This window comes from Pyrus communis, chromosome 12 (genome assembly GCF_041283825.1).
Source record: "Pyrus communis isolate YQ-2024b chromosome 12, ASM4128382v1, whole genome shotgun sequence".
NCBI classification, from domain to species: domain Eukaryota; kingdom Viridiplantae; phylum Streptophyta; class Magnoliopsida; order Rosales; family Rosaceae; genus Pyrus; species Pyrus communis.
Genome location: NC_142576.1, coordinates 1,134,941 through 1,149,385, shown reverse-complemented (window position 1 = coordinate 1,149,385; position 14,445 = coordinate 1,134,941).

Genomic DNA, 14,445 nt, shown 5'->3' with positions numbered 1-14,445 from the left:
GTCCCTCTTTCTGTGGGCGTCTGGCGGTGTACAAAAACTACTTATGCTCTGAGAATCTTTCTTTTATTTCTTGATTTTTTTGGTCACTCGGTTAATTGATGCTTATGGGGTAACTGAAGGAGACAAATGGAGGTGTATTCCATTGGAATTTTGATAGATTTTAATTCTTTTAATGAATTTAAGGGTATTTAATTAAGATTTTAAGTGATTTTCTTAAATTCAAGGTGTTTTCAATTATAATGTTAAGATAGCTTATTTAAATCCTTAGAAATCTAGGTGTATTCAATTAGTATTTTAAAGAAATTTATAACATTCCAGGTGTATTCAATTAGAAATTGAATTTAAAGAATTTGAGAAAGTTGAGGAATTAGAGGGAATAGGAAAGATTTCGTAGTGTATTTTAAACATTCACAAATCTCACCTCTCCCCATAAGATTTCGAGGGAATTTAATCAAAATTTTATTTGGAATCGCTACAAATCAATTAAACTCCATAAAAATCAATGAATTTATAAATCCATTAAAGTCTCTCAAATTCTCAATTGAATACATCCCCTAAGATTTCACATCAATCATATGACAAAATAAAATATAATTAGCATATAAGAGTGTTTACTTTTAATATCATAGAAGCCTTATGTGATAATACTTAATACTTAGTAATAGATGGTTAAGTTGAGATAATATTGGTGATTTTGGTGGTAGACCATGCTTGGGTCTAGAGAGTTTATCATGGTATAAGAGCAGACTATTTTCTCGACATCTCCTGGGCCCGAGTTACAGGTCCGAACATACTTCATGAAATTGTGCTTTCAAACAAATGTATTAGCTCCAACTTAAGGTAACTGAACGATTGGGCCTTCAAAAAGATTGACGTTGGTGCCCAAGACTGAATATCAGTCCTGGGCTTGAGCTAATGGGCTCAAACATGCTTCCTAAAGTTGGCCTTTCGAAAAAATGTGTGAGCTCCAACTGAAGGCAATTGAATGATTGGGCCTTCCAAAAGACTGATGTTGGCTTCAGAGATTGAATACCGACCGACAAGGCTTGTGAAAAGATTGACGTTTATTTTGGTACAACAACTTAACCAGTTCTTGATGTGAGAATTGGTTTCCCTTGTGACCCCGTGTGTGGCTACTCGTGAGGGGGCTTGTTGGAGAATAAAATTCCACATTGGTCATATGACAAAATAATATACAATATCACTGAACTCTTTTGTTATAAAACCTAACACCTAGTAATAGATGGTTAAATTAAAACAATATCGATGATATAGGTGATAGACCATGCTTGGGCTTAAAAAGTTTATCAGCAACAAACCAACCTAACATGCATTGATTAAACGTACTAATTGAACTTCTAATGACCATTTAGGAATTATCTTTGGCTTAATGAGATTAAAAGATGAGATTGTTTGGCAAGAACATGTGAACACCTCCCCTCACCTTCCCCTAGATTGTCATCTACAATTTACTGTTAGAGTTGTACTGCTGAACTTGAACATTCCGTATGCATTGTCACACAATTATTGGGCAAAATATATAGAACATGACCATATCATTGATAAGGTAAGTACATTTCAGGCTATTGTGTAAAAGTTATGAGAGCCACTTAGTACCATAGTTTAAGGGTATTTTTTTTTTACTTGTAAGTGAGAGATCTTATATTCGATTATTGCTAAGGATAATTTTGTACCATATTATTGCTAGTCTATTGTAAGACTTAGCCTACTCTCTTATCCGCTTAGTATAGATAATATCGTTTGGTTCAAAAAATAAAAAAAGTTATGAGATAACAAGATATTTAGTTATGCTTTCATATTGGTGCTTTGTTTATGGTTGGTTTCCAAATTAATGTACTCATATTTATATGGTAAGTTTAGTTTTAAATCTGTACCACTACATTTAAGTAAATTTTATTATTATCGGTTTTATGCATGTCGGTTTTACTCATGCATATTTTACAAAGGTTTCACTGCAAAAAATTATCATAATGTGTTACTAAAAAGAAATTCTTATATGTGGTTTATAAGTGAATAGATTTTAGGTGCATCAAAATTAGTGGAATTATCTCTAATTTTAATGGGAAAAAAATTGCCTCTAATTTTCGTATAATTGCATTTGGGGATTTCAAAATGCTCAAAAGTAATATTATGTGCATTTTGAACAAGCGATATTATCTACAGTAAGGGAGTGAGAGAGTAGGCTAAACATCATAATGGACGAGCCATAATAATACGATTCAAATTTGTCTTTAGTGAGAATCGAACCTAAAATCTCTAACTTACAAGTGAATAGCAATACCACTAGATCGTAGTACTAAGTGACATTTTTTGTGCATTTAACCCAAGGATAATGGATGAGCTCATTCCCCTCTTGCAAATAACGTATCTTGACCATCCTAATTTTCCAATGGGAACCATCCAATTTCTTAATCTTCATTTGAAGATCATCCCTACAAAAATTTATTTCTATCAGAACAAATCGACGGTGTAAACATTAAATAATATATTCACGATGAACCGTTCATTTATTTGTTATATTTGAATGACTAAATGATTTCCGATTCAAAATTTTTTTATAAAAATAATTTTATTCGGTCAAAATACATTATTTCCAAATAGAAAAATATGACACACCCCGACCGAGATCGGAGCGTGCTGGCCGTCACACAAAGGTGACGTAGCCATGTGCACGTGCGGAAGCTAAAGTAGTAATAAGAAAGTACGAATAATTAAAAACTAGCATACAAGTACTAGAATAAGTGCTAGTTAGTGCGATACAAATTCAGAGCAGGTCTATAGCAGTCCAATTAAAACAACAACAGTAGTACGCCCGAAGGCGACCCTACAATGGGGAGTGTCTGTCAGAACGCCGAAAAGCTCTCAAGGGAAACCACCGCAACGGCTAAGCAACTAGAACCTGGAGGGGCGCAAAACAAAAACGTGAGTGGGCAAAAACAAAGCTCTTTGAAAACCAGTTCATAAAATACTTTCTAACCCCTCGCCGTAAAACCTGTATACTTCCCAGAAAATAAACATATGTACGTATGTGTAAACATGCAAAACATGCTCAAGGGTATACCAATCATGCTCAAGATATGCCATGCCAAAATCTCAAAGTGATATGCAAGTGCCCAGGTATAATCATAATCAATATCATGTAATCAGGCAGCCGGAGTCACCTACGTGACCTGTACGGCTACATCTAGAGCTCAAATCTCAATCTCAATATCTAAACCTGCCCACGAGTCGGAACCACCTAAAGTGGTCTGTACGACAGGACTGGGTGTAAATAAGTGCTACGATCACGTGAAGCCTGGGCGAATAATCGCGGGTCACCTACAAGTCGGAACCACCTAATGTGGTCTGTACGACAGGCCTGTGCACCTAGCTTGGATCCAAGCTGAGCCTAAGGTGCGGGAGGTGAACATCACGTGAAGGCCTGTGCCCTGCTCAGGGCGGGAGCACTAACACCGGGGGTACAGGTTATGAGCTCTCTAAGCATCTCTAACCACTATTTAATGCAATCGTTAAATAACGCTTACCTGGCACTTACCTATGCCTCCACAGCACCCACATATAAATATGTATATGCATGCTACTACTAATGAATGTGATGATGCATAAACGTTAATAATAACATGCATGGCATAAGGCAAATAACCCTTTTAAATCAATTTCTGGGAATATAAATGTATATAGGTATATACGGAAAACAAAAGCCCACTCACTGGTATGTAGAAGGGTCGTAGCCCCCCTGTCTCGCGTGTGCACGCTCGTCCTCTGGGTACGTGTCACCTAAATGCGAAACAACTATAAAAACGTTAACTTTAAAGCACATAACCCGTTTCTCGTAATAACTTCTCATACATTGCTCAAAATGGACAAATGAATATACCAACGTGATCTACACAACCTCAGGATCACGCCCAAATTTTTAGAAAAATTTTTGGACCACGCACGCGCCCCCACGCGCCGCCCAAGGCACGGCCCTACGCGCCCCCACGCGCGGCCACGTGCACAGCACACTGACGGCGTCAGTTGACGCCGTCAGGAATATTCCGTCAACTAACGGAATATTCCGTTAGACTTAACCCCTGCTGTCAGGAATATTCCGTTAAACTTAACGGAATATTCCTGCTTCTTCCCCGGCCAGCCCCCGACGCCGGCGCCGTCGCCGTCGCCGGCACCGTCGCCGGAAAACCTGCAAATCGCTATAACTCTCTCGTTTCTCCACCTTTTTCCACGTTTCTTGCACCAAATTAAAGCCCTAAACTAGTAGAACATGTCCCAACAAGTTTTAAGGGCTAAAATCACGAGATTATACCTGTCCAAAAACTCCAAGTTCGGCCAACCTCGAAGCAGGCCCTCCCGACGTCCAAAGTCGTCCAACGAGCTACTCCGACGCTCCTGGGAACCTCACAAACACAACCACGAGCTCAGAAAACCCAAAAACTTAATGTACAAGCTTTGCATGAACAGTACCCAAAACGGAGTTTAAGAAATCGACGTGAAAACATCGATGTTCTTACCTGAAAAGGGTATATTCGTGCTCCCCTCGACCTCACGATCACAAATCCACCCTTGGTTTCCTCGATCTGCTACGGGATAATGGTTCTTGGTGTGTGTCCGTACATGTACAGTGGCAAAAGGGAGCTCGGGGGAGAGGGAGACAGGGAGAAAGCAGAGGGAGAGAGAGCAGTGTCAGTGTGTGTGTGTGGGAGTGTGTAAGGTTCCAAACACATACCCCAACACACAAAACAACCCACAACGTGACAAAATCGAACTAGGGGCAAAATTGTAATTTCACACGTGCGTTTTCGATAATTCCGGAACGGGATGTCACAACCTTCCCACCTTAAAAAAATTTCGTCCCGAAATTCAAAACAACCAAGTAACAGCCCCTAGTGGTCAAAGAACAAACGAGGATACAAATCCCTCATTCGATCTTCTGTCTCCCACGTTGCTTCCTCAACTGAATGGTTCCTCCACAAAACCTTCACTAAATTCACTGTCTTGTTCCTCAAAACCTTCTCTTTCCAATCAATGATCGTCACCGGTTCCTCATCATACGTCAGATCTGGGTTAATCTCAAGCGGTTGAGGAGGTATCACGTGAGATGGATCAGCAACATAGTGTCGGAGCATAGACACGTGAAAAACATTATGCACTCTAGCCAACTCCGGAGGCAACTCCAACCTGTAAGCTACCTCACCAACTCGTTCTGTGACCACGTATGGTCCGATGTACCTGGGACTCAACTTCCCCTTCTTTCCGAACCGCACAACACCTCTCCACGGTGAAAGCTTCAGGAATACCCAATCTCCGACCTCATATGTTCTATCCGTAGCATGCCGATCCGCTAGCCTCTTCTGCCTGTCCTGAGCTGCTTTCAGGTTAGACTTAATCACCTGAACATTCTGAGTAGTCTCCTCGACAATCTCTGGACCCACTAAAACTCTTTCTCCAACCTCTGACCAACATAACGGTGTGCGACAAGCTCTGCCGTACAAGGCCTCAAATGGCGCCATGCCAATGCTCGAATGAAAACTGTTGTTGTAAGCAAATTCCATCAAATCCAACCTTTGGTGCCAAGCGTCACCAAACTGCAACACCGAAGCTCGCAGCATATCCTCCAAAGTCTGAATAGTTCTCTCCGACTGTCCATCTGTCTGTGGATGATACGCCGTACTGTAAAGTAATCTCGTGCCCAAAGCTTCCTGGAAAGCTACCCAAAACTTCGATGTGAATCGTGGATCACGATCCGAGACAATACTCACTGGGACACCGTGGTACTTCACAACCTTCGAGATAAACAACTCCGCTAAACGGCTCAAAGAATACTTCTCTCTCACTGGAATAAAATGAGCCGACTTAGTGAGTCGATCAACGATCACCCAAATGCCGTCAAAGCCATTTTGTGTACGTGGCAACTTATACACAAAGTCCATGGTGATATTTTCCCATTTCCACTCTGGAACGGGAAGCGGCTGCAACAACCCAAACGGCTTCTTCCTCTCTGCTTTAACTTGCTGACAAACAGCACATCTGCTCACATACTCGGCTATCTCCCTCTTCATACCCGGCCAATAATAAAACGGTCGAATGGTATGATACATTTTAGTAGCTCCTGGGTGCATGGCATAAGCCGAGATATGTGCTTCATCGAGAATTTCTTTCTTCAACTCCACACTCTTAGGCACGAACATTCTACCTTCTAGCATCAACATGCCATCCGAATCACGAACTCTGAGGTCTCGCCTCCTTCCTTGCTCTCGAGCTTGAATAAGTTCTTGAGTCTCCTGATCAGCTACTTGGGCTTCAAGCACCCGATCAACAAGTATCGGTCTAACTTGGAAATTAGCAAGTAATGCCACATCTCGATCTTCGGCTTCTAGCCTTACTCCCGTAGTACGCAAGTCCACCAAAAGGGGAGCACGACTAGCGTACAACGCATTAATACGGCCCTGTGACTTCCTGCTAAGTGCATCAGCCACTACATTCGCACGACCAGGATGATAATCAATCGTGCAATCGTAATCGCTGAGCAACTCCAACCACCTCCGCTGACGAAGATTGAGTTCCTTCTGAGTAAAGAGATACTGGAGACTCTTGTGATCCGTAAAGATCTTGCACTTTTCTCCGTAAAGATAGTGCCTCCACAACTTTAACGCAAAAATGATAGCGGCCAACTCCAAATCATGTGTAGGGTAATTCCTCTCATGAGGTTTCAACTGCCGCGAAGCATAAGCAATCACCCTACCATGCTGCATTAATACACATCCCAACCCATTCAAGGAAGCATCGCTGTAAACCTCGAAATCACCGCTATCGTCTGGGAGTGCCAAAACAGGTGCATGAGTGAGACAATGCTTCAACCGTTGGAAACTCTGCTCACACTTATCATCCCACTCAAATTTGACATCCTTCCTCGTTAACCTCGTCAGTGGTAAGGCAATCACCGAAAAATCCTTAACGAATCTCCGATAATACCCTGCCAAACCAAGGAAACTTCTCACCTCGGTGACGGTTCTCGGTTGCTCCCAACTCTCTACCGCTGCAACCTTCTGAGGGTCAACCAAAATACCCTGAGCAGAAATGACGTGCCCCAAGAACGCGACTTGGTCTAACCAGAACTGGCACTTGCTAAACTTAGCATATAACTGGTGTTCCCTCAACCTTTTCAACACCAAAGTAAGATGTCGAACATGCTCCGCTTTCGACTTAGAATACACCAGAATATCGTCGATGAAGACAATAACAAATCTATCCAAGTAAGGCTGGAATACTCGGTTCATCAAATCCATAAAGGCGGCTGGTGCATTCGTCAACCCAAATGGCATAACTAGAAACTCGTAATGACCATACCGAGTCCTGAACGCCGTCTTAGGGACATCATCCCTACTGATCTTCAGCTGATAGTAACCAGACCTCAAGTCTATCTTAGAGAACACACAAGCACCTCTCAGCTGATCGAACAAATCATCGATACGAGGCAATGGATAACGGTTTTTAATCGTCACCCGATTGAGTTGCCTGTAGTCGATGCACAGCCTCAAAGTTCCATCCTTCTTCCTCACAAACAACACTGGAGCGCCCCAAGGCGAAGTACTAGGCTGGATAAATCCCTTATCCACTAACTCTTGCAGCTGAACTTTCAATTCCCTTAACTCCGCAGGAGCCATACGATAAGGAGTTAAAGAAATAGGATTGGTACCTGGAATCAACTCAATGGTGAACTCTACGTCTCGATCTGGGGGTAACCCAGGTAAATCCTCAGGAAATACATCAGGGAAGTGTCTGACCACTCTCACATCCTCTATTCTGCTAGTAACAACCTCACCCAGCACCACATGAGCCAGATACCCCTGACAGCCTTTAGATAACAACTTTTTCGCTCGCAGCGCCGAAATAACGCCATGTCTCACCCCACTCTGCTCACCCACGAAAGTAACCACAGGTAGTCCAGGTCGGTGAAACGTAACTACTTTCCCGTAACAGTCAATGTTGGCACGATAGAAGTGCAACCAGTCCGTGCCCAGAATCACATCAAAGTCCACAATATCTAACGGGATAAGATCGGCTGACAAAGCAACACCCTCTACGATCACTGGACACCCCGGGTACACACAATCTACAACGCAACTCTCTCCCCTAGGCATAACAAACTCTAAATCATACCCTAGGGGTGTGGGGCGAGGTTGCGTCGCTTGAGCAAATGTATGAGAAATTACGGAATGTGTAGCTCCACAATCAATTAAAACTCTAGCAAAACAACCAAGAATGTTCAACGTACCCATAATCAAGTCTGGGTTGTTCTGAGCGTCCTGCAGAGAAATATTGTGAAGACGCCCCTGTCCCTGCTGACGCCCCCCGCGGCCTCGGCTCGCCTGAACACCGCGTCCCTGAGCACCACGCCCCTGACTGGGCTGGCCTGACTGTCTCGAAGATCCTGCACTGCTAGTGGCAATCTCCCCCTGCTGATACTGTCCTCCCTGATACCACTGTGAACCACCCGCTGGGGCTGGAGGATACGGCATATAGCCGCCCGAATACTGGGGATAGCCACCCTGGGAATAGGGATCCTGAGGGTACTGATACTGCCCCGGAGCATAAGGGACAGCATCACCCTGATAGTGGTAAGCACCACCTCGACCCGTCTGGCCGTAACTACTAGGACCCTGGATCTGCTGGAGTGGTGCAGGCGGTGGCATAAAGGTCTGCTGTGGTTTCTGCTGCTGCTGACCCTGGGGACAATTTGCCGCTCTATGTCCCACCTGTCCACATGTGAAACAACCGTTGCTACCACGTCTACACTCACCGAAATGTCGATTGTTACACCTGCGGCAAATAGGGGCTCTGCCTCGCCCACCATCGCCCTGCCTCTGGCCTCTAGCGCCACCAGAAAATCTACCTCCACGACCCTGCCCAGTGGCACTGAAGCCACCACTCGAAGAACTAGAACTAGCTCCACCTCTCTTGAAGTTCTGAGTCTGTCGGGGCCCGAGCGATGCCTGACCTTTGCCTTTGTCATCTTTCTTCTGGTTGCCGTCCTTCTCTTCATCCGTATCGCTCGACATATTCTCAGAATCCTCGATCCTCAACAGTATCTCATAGAAGTCCCGATAAGTCTCGCTGTGGACCGTAGACGCCATAGAACGCCACTTCTTCCTTGTGCCCAGACGGAAAAGACGGAGCATCTCCGCCGGATTACCAGCGACATCAGGGTGATAACGGGACAAGTCCGTAAACTTACGGTAGTACTCATTCGCTGACATCTTCCGCTGTTTCAGTTCGGAAAACTCCTGCTTCTTGCGGTCAATGTACTCAGGGGGTACATATCTTCTCCTAAACAACCCCGTAAACACGTTCCAATCAATCCTCTGATCCGGAGTCAACCTACGGAGCTCCTGCTCCCACCAAGCTGCCGACTCCGTATCTAGAAACCAAGCGGTCGTCTCGACCCACCTCTCCATAGGCAAGTTCCCCTGATTATGTAGCACCCGGAAAGTCTTCTCTATGTGTTCTAGCCAGCGCTCTGCGCTCTCGGGTCCCTCACTGCCCTTAAATTTATCCAGTTTCAAGTTGTACATAGTCTCCAGAGGAGTCCTCTGGGGAGGGCGCATCACTGCCTGAAGGGCTGTAGCAAAAGCTTCCCCCAACTGAGTAATATCGGGGAACATAGGCTCAGAAGAGCGACGGGGTTCCCGACGAGGCGGCATAGTTCTGACAGAAGACACCAAAATTATTAGAATACTCACAAGGACACAGGACTGCCAAACCTAGGCTCTGATACCAAACTGACACACCCCGACCGAGATCGGAGCGTGCTGGCCGTCACACAAAGGTGACGTAGCCATGTGCACGTGCGGAAGCTAAAGTAGTAATAAGAAAGTACGAATAATTAAAAACTAGCATACAAGTACTAGAATAAGTGCTAGTTAGTGCGATACAAATTCAGAGCAGGTCTATAGCAGTCCAATTAAAACAACAACAGTAGTACGCCCGAAGGCGACCCTACAATGGGGAGTGTCTGTCAGAACGCCGAAAAGCTCTCAAGGGAAACCACCGCAACGGCTAAGCAACTAGAACCTGGAGGGGCGCAAAACAAAAACGTGAGTGGGCAAAAACAAAGCTCTTTGAAAACCAGTTCATAAAATACTTTCTAACCCCTCGCCGTAAAACCTGTATACTTCCCAGAAAATAAACATATGTACGTATGTGTAAACATGCAAAACATGCTCAAGGGTATACCAATCATGCTCAAGATATGCCATGCCAAAATCTCAAAGTGATATGCAAGTGCCCAGGTATAATCATAATCAATATCATGTAATCAGGCAGCCGGAGTCACCTACGTGACCTGTACGGCTACATCTAGAGCTCAAATCTCAATCTCAATATCTAAACCTGCCCACGAGTCGGAACCACCTAAAGTGGTCTGTACGACAGGACTGGGTGTAAATAAGTGCTACGATCACGTGAAGCCTGGGCGAATAATCGCGGGTCACCTACAAGTCGGAACCACCTAATGTGGTCTGTACGACAGGCCTGTGCACCTAGCTTGGATCCAAGCTGAGCCTAAGGTGCGGGAGGTGAACATCACGTGAAGGCCTGTGCCCTGCTCAGGGCGGGAGCACTAACACCGGGGGTACAGGTTATGAGCTCTCTAAGCATCTCTAACCACTATTTAATGCAATCGTTAAATAACGCTTACCTGGCACTTACCTATGCCTCCACAGCACCCACATATAAATATGTATATGCATGCTACTACTAATGAATGTGATGATGCATAAACGTTAATAATAACATGCATGGCATAAGGCAAATAACCCTTTTAAATCAATTTCTGGGAATATAAATGTATATAGGTATATACGGAAAACAAAAGCCCACTCACTGGTATGTAGAAGGGTCGTAGCCCCCCTGTCTCGCGTGTGCACGCTCGTCCTCTGGGTACGTGTCACCTAAATGCGAAACAACTATAAAAACGTTAACTTTAAAGCACATAACCCGTTTCTCGTAATAACTTCTCATACATTGCTCAAAATGGACAAATGAATATACCAACGTGATCTACACAACCTCAGGATCACGCCCAAATTTTTAGAAAAATTTTTGGACCACGCACGCGCCCCCACGCGCCGCCCAAGGCACGGCCCTACGCGCCCCCACGCGCGGCCACGTGCACAGCACACTGACGGCGTCAGTTGACGCCGTCAGGAATATTCCGTCAACTAACGGAATATTCCGTTAGACTTAACCCCTGCTGTCAGGAATATTCCGTTAAACTTAACGGAATATTCCTGCTTCTTCCCCGGCCAGCCCCCGACGCCGGCGCCGTCGCCGTCGCCGGCACCGTCGCCGGAAAACCTGCAAATCGCTATAACTCTCTCGTTTCTCCACCTTTTTCCACGTTTCTTGCACCAAATTAAAGCCCTAAACTAGTAGAACATGTCCCAACAAGTTTTAAGGGCTAAAATCACGAGATTATACCTGTCCAAAAACTCCAAGTTCGGCCAACCTCGAAGCAGGCCCTCCCGACGTCCAAAGTCGTCCAACGAGCTACTCCGACGCTCCTGGGAACCTCACAAACACAACCACGAGCTCAGAAAACCCAAAAACTTAATGTACAAGCTTTGCATGAACAGTACCCAAAACGGAGTTTAAGAAATCGACGTGAAAACATCGATGTTCTTACCTGAAAAGGGTATATTCGTGCTCCCCTCGACCTCACGATCACAAATCCACCCTTGGTTTCCTCGATCTGCTACGGGATAATGGTTCTTGGTGTGTGTCCGTACATGTACAGTGGCAAAAGGGAGCTCGGGGGAGAGGGAGACAGGGAGAAAGCAGAGGGAGAGAGAGCAGTGTCAGTGTGTGTGTGTGGGAGTGTGTAAGGTTCCAAACACATACCCCAACACACAAAACAACCCACAACGTGACAAAATCGAACTAGGGGCAAAATTGTAATTTCACACGTGCGTTTTCGATAATTCCGGAACGGGATGTCACAAAATACGTGCATCCCTGGTATAGAACATGCAAGTATTATTTCTAAATGCAATGACAATTGATACCAAAATACGAAAATATAGAAATGTTTAGTCTGAAGAGTGGGAGCACATAAGCACCCCAATCTGAATGACTTTTTTTGTTTTGTATCGTGAGGAAGGGGATAAAACCTAAGACTTCGAGTACAAAGTAAATGGATGAGGCTTCAATCTGGATCCAAATGGTAAGAATCTTTACATTTTAATCGTTCATTGTATATCGTGCGGTCAAAAATCATTTGAATTTTATTATTTATAATTAAACACAAATAATACTTGACTAAAACTGATCACATAATATATGATGAACGATTAGAATGTGAGGATCCCTATGATTCCCATCATTTGGATCTGGATGGGATCCTCATCCAAAGTAAATGCTCTTGACATAAGCTACAATTTCCTTGCATATCAATTTGATAGCTTTTTATTTTTGTATACAAACGATAATAGGGGGTGGGAGTCGATGAACTTGAAACTTCGAGTACAAAAGTGAATACTTTTTAAGTAATTGAGTTATAAGCTCTAACATCTCATGTAACTATGTCATGATTTAACTTATATTTTATCATATTGAAAGTTTATGATCTATATTTTGTTTCCAACCAAATGGATTATGATAAATCTTATCAGTACAGTACGATGATGAATTTTGTTCATAAAGTATTTAACATGTCCTTAAAAGTGCACTTTTCTGGTTCTGAAGCATATCAAAATAGGATGATACTATCTATACACTTATTTTTACTTCTTATATACCTTTTTCAAATTTTTATCGTTAAATCAAATGAAATGAAGAAAATCAATGAATAGAAATTAACAAAAACATGTGCAACGTAAAAAGGAATGTGTGAAAAGTACTACTCATCAAATATCGTCCAGTTCTAAAGCATCTCCTAAAAAAATATCCATTTTCCTGATGAAGTAATAAAAACAAAAATTTATTTTTGCTGGAGTATAAAGACTATTGCTTACGTCTTATCGATCATTGTTTGGAGCAGACTCAGGTGATCAATATCCTATGGGATCTAATTGGTTAAAAACTTCTTGCTTTATGTTGATTTTCTTTTCTTCCAAGGTCCTAAAATTGGTTATAACTGTAGAATGGCCATTGCATTTCTTTTTTAGATATATTAACGGATTCTTTCAAAAGTATGATTCTTTACAGACTCTTTGCCACCTCACAATTTAAAGCATAATGTTTTCTAAAGTTTGCACAAAAATTAATGCTAAACTGTAAAGTAACAAAAAGTCTATAAATAATCTTACTTTTAATAGAGTTCTTTTGTATTTCATGTTCTTTAAATGAGTTTGAATTAATAGATGTGAATTAATAGATGAGAATGAGGGGGTTCCATTTTGCATATGCTATGAAACTGCATGCTTTTGGTTATGCTACTACATATCAATAATATCATGCGTCTCATTGTTGACACGAAACTTATTTTCTTAATGGTGCTTAAACTTGAAGAGATTCTACATATAATTGGGTATACCCCCTCTCTTTATATCTCTACGAGATGAGTTTTCCTACTGTGCATTAACGCCTATCATGCCAAACAGTCTAAAGTACCCAACATCAGCATAACAATACCCTTAGATAAGATTAGAATTCAATAAAAATCTAGTATTAGATTACAAATCAATTCACGTCCTTTGACTAGATATCACATAAGCTTAAATATTAAAATTCTTCTTCTTCTTTTGCTTTATCATTTAATTCGTCTTTGTGAGTGAGACATTAAAAAAATATGTAAATAGATAAATACACCGATATATATTACAACGATTAGCGCACTTAAATTTTTGTACTGAAATATAGGTACAATAGTATATAATAATGAGCCAGAGTACCAACATGTCTATATTGAAATACATTATAATGAATCAGTGTACCTAAAATATTTGTATTGAACTGTCTATACTTGACTATATCATAATGAATTAGTGTACCTAACTGTTTATACCGAAATATATTTATAATGAATTAGTGTTCTCATATATCTGTTTTGAAATACATTATAATAAATTGGTGTAGAAATTTGAGTCTCTTGTAATGTCAAACTCTTCTATAATTTGTTTCATCATATAAGTTACTGACACACCCCGACCGAGATTGGAGCGTGCTGGCCGTCACACGAAGGTGACGTAGCCATGTGCACGTGCGGAAGCTAATAAAGTAGTAATATAAAAAGTACGAATAATTTAAAAACTAGCATACAAAGTCCTAGAACAAGTGCTAGCGTAAGTGAAAGACAATTTCAGAGCAGGTCTACAGCAGTCCAAAAGAAAGTTGCGACATAAGTACACCCAAAGGTGACCCTACGCTGGTGAGTATCTGTCAGAAAAGCCGGGAGAATCCTCTGGGAATACCACCGAAACTGCTAGT